This window comes from Limulus polyphemus, unplaced genomic scaffold (assembly GCF_000517525.1).
Source record: "Limulus polyphemus unplaced genomic scaffold, Limulus_polyphemus-2.1.2 Scaffold5221, whole genome shotgun sequence".
Classification (NCBI taxonomy): domain Eukaryota; kingdom Metazoa; phylum Arthropoda; class Merostomata; order Xiphosura; family Limulidae; genus Limulus; species Limulus polyphemus.
The window spans coordinates 32,448-38,514 of NW_013670831.1; positions in this window are offsets into that span (position 1 = coordinate 32,448).

Sequence of the window (6,067 nt, forward strand, 5' to 3'; positions counted from 1 at the left end):
AAACGAATACTAGATGGCAGCACGAACCTTACTTGAACATGTAATAAATATTTTTTCTCTTGCGTCACGTGGTCATTTTTATCAATTACCACAGAATATATTTTGTCCCATATGACCCACAAAATTGCACCAAATTTGAAAATATAATTTTAATTCGTATATTTAGGCAAGACTGATACTTGTACGTCCAGTATGACACTCGAAAGATCTTATTGGCAAGTGTTTGCATTGTATAAAATACTAGTAGTACTGAATAAAAGTACGTAGGCAGAACTTCGTATAAAGTACGTAGGCAGAACTTCCTATAAAGTACGTAGGCAGAACTTCCTATAATTAAGTGTCTTATGAAAGCTGAAAATAAAAAAATGTAAAAGTTTACCACACTGACCACAGCTCGTATTCACAGCAACTTGCTGATAAAGCACTCCCTCAGGGTTGATTACAATTTTATCTCATACCATCCTCCGATAAATCACTCTCTCAGAGTTAGTTACAGGTGGTATCTCATACCATCCTCCGATAAATCACTCTCTCAGAGTTAGTTACAAGTGATATCTAATACCATCCTCCGATAAATCACTCTCTCAGAGTTGATTACAAGTGGTATCTCATACCATCCTCCGATAAATCACTCTCTCAGAGTTGATTACAAGTGATATCTAATACCATCCTCCGATAAATCACTCTCTCAGAGTTAGTTACAAGTGATATCTCATACCATCCTCCGATAAATCACTCTCTCAGAGTTGGTTACAAGTGGGATCTCATACCATCCTCCGATAAATCACTCTCTCAGAGTTGGTTAAAAGTGGTATCTCACACCATCCTCCGATAAATCACTCTCTCAGAGTTGGTTAAAAGTGGTATCTCACACCACCCTGCTGATAAAGCAATCCTTAATCGTTGATGACAAGGGGTATCTCATACCAAACTTCTGATAAAGTACTCCCTCAGAGTTGGTTACAAGTGATATCTCGTACCGACCTGCCGATAATGCACTGATCAGTGTTCGGGATAAGGGAAATCGAGATCCAAGTTCTGACACATTATAGTATTCATTAATATTTATTGTGTAAAGTGTCCGTCTCTATTGTGAAACAGATATAGAATAATTTTCACTAAAGGGCTGCATATTGTCTACTAGATGTTAACTTTAAGATAAACACGTAATAATACCAGTCATTTAACAACGGCTAAATAACAGAAACATATTAACTGTATATGTTGTGTTTCTATTTACGTTTTAGAAGAGGACACAAAAGTGGACATATTCCTAAATTTGGATATTCTTGTGGTTCCCATGGATGTTCTTAATGAAAAAATAAATGTAAAGTTTTCGAAAAATATTTCCAATCTAAAAGTTACTTTTGTAATATTTTAGCTCTTGTAAACAAAATGGAAAATTTATTTCCATAATTACAGTTATCTTCCTAATCCATTATTTTCACATTTTTCTAAAAAAAACTTCAAAACGTAATCGCGTTATAGGCAACTATAAACTTTTCACGTACACGTCCAAATTCATAACAGCGTTAAAAAGAACAGGTCGCAAACTGACAGCATAAAACAACAACAGTTCTTCATCCGTGAAAAACAAACGATCACTGTTCTTCCTTATACACTTTGTAAGGTGAATAAAGAAGAGGCTGAAACAGATAACAAGTAAGGATCAGTAGCTAATATGAGGTGGGGATTAATACCAAGTATCAAATTAGAATCAATAGGAAATGTAAATTTAAATCAGTTACAGTATCAAGTATGAATCAGTTACAGTATCAAGTATGAATCAGTTACAGTATCAAGTATGAATCAATTACAGTATGAAGTATGAATCAGTTACAGTATCAAGTATGAATCAATTACAGTATCAAGTATGAATCAGTTACAGTATCAAGTATGAATCAATTACAGTATCAAGTGTGAATCAATTACAGTATCAAGTATGAATCAGTTACAGTATCAAGTGTGAATCAGTTACAGTATAAAAGTATGAATCAGTTACAGTATCAAGTGTGAATCAATTACAGTATCAAGTATGAATCAGTTACAGTATCAAGTATGAATCAGTTACAGTATCAAGTATGAATCAGTTACAGTACCAAGTATGAATATCTCGTCAGAGTCAGCAGCAAATATATCGTTAGAGTCAGCACCAAATATTAAATAGATTTAGTAACAAATGAGAAGTATGAAAATAAGTAAGTGGTTCTCGGGACTCGTGTATACAAATATTTTACGTCTGCTCTTTTATTCGAGGTTTTTAAGAACCCAAAACTGGACTTCAGAGTGAGAAGTTTTCACTTGCTAGTGTGTATTATGCAAATCACATATACACGTAAACCACATTAGGATACCCACGTATACCACGTGCGTAGAAATAAACAGCATTACACTGACCAAAATGAACGAGTTCCCATGCATAGAGCTATTGTGGGGAGGGTCTGGTTGTCCTACTCTGTGCATTCCCCTGCATTTAAGAACTTTTTTTTCTTCTCATGGTCATAACATAGCTGTTTAATTACTGTATTTCTGCATATAAACTTCCTCTAGCGACAGTTATCCTACATCAGTTTACGTTTCCTTTCTCTTTCTCATAAGCATACATGTCAGGCATATTGTTGAAACCGAATGGAAATTTAATACAAAAATTCTGAGTAAGGAAGTCGCCTCTACGTTTGAATGTTCCGTATACGAACAGCTTTAACTTAAATTGGCATGTTTAGCGTGCTGGGACTGTGAATCCGAGGGTTCCTTGTTCGCGGCCCGTTAAATGTTATTACTCGGTTAGACAACAGTACCACAAGAGTTGGCGGTGGGTGCTGTTGAATAGCTGCCTTCTCTCTAGTGTAGGAGTTCACAATTAAAGACGTCTATGAGCAGATAGTCCTTCTAATGACGGTTTTGTTTTGCGAAAATTCCACAGCGTAAAGACATACCTTAGTAATTATGAAAACACCATCCCTAATACGGAGTGGTTGAAATTCACGCGCGTACACGTTTAGGGGTCGACGTTTCGTAACATCTTGTTTACATGTGTTGTAGAGAACTCTGGACGACTGTGCAAGGTTCATCCAGTAACTAGCTGGCTGTGTAGGCTACTCGACTTCCTAGAAAATCATAGTTTGGGTTTATTTTTACGGATAAATCTATCCTTCAACTGCTGAAAGTCTAACGAATTTTAAGTTAGTTTGTTTGGTGAATTTAGTGCAAAGCTACTCAAGGGCCGCTCTTTTACTAACGAAAGTGGGCTTGATCGTCACATTATAAAGTTCTCGTGGTTGAAAGGGCGAACATGATCGGTGACGAGATTCGAACTCGCGAACAACGAGTCGAGTGACCTAACCACCAGGCCACGTGAAATTGTAAGAAAACGAAAAATATATATATAGAGAGAGCTGTTTACAGAAGATCATCTTTAAAGAAAACAACTAGAAACGTTCACTATTATTAGTATATAGTGTATAGCCCGTTAAAAATAACGGGGCAAGTACTACCATCCCACCCCATTGTATACCCTAACCTCACACTTCAGAGCTGACTGAAATAAATAAACTTTGCGAAATCAAGCTTGATCAACAAAGAGGTAGAAAAGCGCAGTCGAGTCAGTCAAACGTCGGTAAATTCCTCTGTGAGCCAATCAAAATTATGACCATTTGTGAAATGAATTCGTGGCGTATTCATAGAATAATTATTGGTAAAAATAAGTTAGATTGACAACTTCTAATATATAGAAAAGCCAGTACGTTTTGGTAACGCTAGGTTCCAACATTGGCTTTTATGTCATGTTGCTTAGCAACAAAAGTATAACCTAATATTGTTGTTAGTTTATGTACTGAAAATATAAAAATAAATGTATAGCCAACTGGAAAAATATTTCTTTACTTCTTAATTTAGAGTCTCCGTTAATTAAAGAGTTTTTTATTATTATTAAAAACGTTGGTGATATAACAGAAAATAGCTTAATTCAGAAACAATTTAAGTTTAAAACTGAATCGCTATTTTTACTTTCATGGTAAATTTTATGTACTTGGCTCTAGGCTAGGTGATCCCACACTATGTCTTTACTTTAGGCTTATTATACCAACACCATTTACGCTTATAAGGTTTCACGCCCCCCCCCCCCTCCATGCACCCCCGTAACTAAATTCGTAATGGGTAGACAGTAATCTATCAGTATTCTATCCGGAGAAATCAAGCAAGACGTGACGTGACAGACACAGGTTTTATATATGTTTGATAAATTATGGCAGAGTAAAACAGACAGTATATTTAACAATACATTATGCTGTAGAACCGCGTTATTTCTGATATTATGAAATTATTAAAGCTACACGGATGTGGCGCTCTACATATTCAGTAGTCAATGATTAAAATAATAATAAGCAAGGAAGCGTTTATTACTTGAAAAACTTGGGTAAAGTTTCTTTTTCTGGTGATTACGAGATGGAAATTTCTAGAAGACCCTTTGGCTTATTTGCTTTGTATCTGTACGTTGTTTTCTGAACACACAGAAACGATGATGTCAGAGTTAAGTTCCTGTCGTATTACTAATTAGGTTCAAGTGAAGGTCAAACTGTGACGATGCTTGTTTCGTGTTCACGTTGGTCATCTTGCTTAACGATGAATACTTTCAGTTCACAGATTGTCATTCGTCTGTTAGTCATCGTCATTAAATCCAAAAATAAATGACGGACGTGTTCCAAAGTTTACAGACACAATACGGGTTGAATCACTTTTATAGACTGACAGTTTGGACATAAAAGCTCAGGTGGTTTTTAAGTTCCTGTAAACCTAGTAACTAAAGAAAAGTTCACCATCAGGCCAGAAATAAGATGATAAATCAGGATAAAAATCTAATTAGAGCTTCCTACTTTACCGTTGAATTGCAGCGATATGTGAATGAAGTTTATCGGGGTTATAAATCAAATATTACTTATTCTAGGTGAAGAGCATTTTTCAAATTTAAACTTTAAAAATATTCACTAATGTTCAATTAAACAGTTAAAATCTCCCTCACCCCCCTTCCCCGGTGGCTCAGAGGTAAATGTGAAGGCTTAAAATGCTAAAAATCAAATTTCGACAACTTCTATGTGGGCAGAGCATAGATAGCCCTTTGAGTAACTTTGTGTGCAACAACAAAGAAAATGTTAAAAATACGGAAAATTCTGACGCCTACATTGTTACAACATATAATTATAGTGACGTTTGTTGGAGTATGTGATGTAAGTTTCCACAAATTTGTATACAAAAGGGATATGAATTTCATATTTTCGTACTTGTTACCTTCATATGCTGGGGTACTAAGCAACTTGTTTCACAAACCCCGTGCACACAGGAAATCTAACACAGACTGCAGGCAGCTAAGTATGTACCCTGAGAAACTAGTCGGCTCAGTTAGCTAAATATTTTCTACACAACTTTGAGAAGTTAAAATACAGAAAATAGAGGGAATTCCTACAGAGTTATTCAGCAATTTAAAACTATAGAATATTGAGGAACTCTTATACATCTTTAAGGAATTTAAAACTATAGAACACTGAGGAACTCCTATACATCTTTAAGGAATTTAAAACTAGAGAACACTGAGGAACTCCTATACATCTTTAAGGAATTTAAAACTATAGAACACTGGGGAACTCTTATACATCTTTAAGGAGTTTAAAACTATAGAACATTGAGGAACTCTTATACATCTTTAAGGAATTTAAAACTATAGAACATTGAGGAACTCTTATACATCTTTAAGGAGTTTAAAACTATAGAACATTGAGGAACTCTTATACATCTTTAAGGAATTTAAAACTAGAGAACATTGAGGAACTCCTATACATCTTTAAGGAGTTTAAAACTATAGAACATTGAGGAACTCCTATACATCTTTAAGGAATTTAAAACTAGAGAACACTGAGGAACTCCTATACATCTTTAAGGAGTTTAAAAACTATAGAACATTGAGGAACTCCTACAGAGTTTTCAGCTATGTCAACTGTAAAACACCTAGGAACTCCCACAGAGTTTTCAGCTATGTCAACTGTAAAACACCTAGGAACTCCCACAGAGTTTTCAG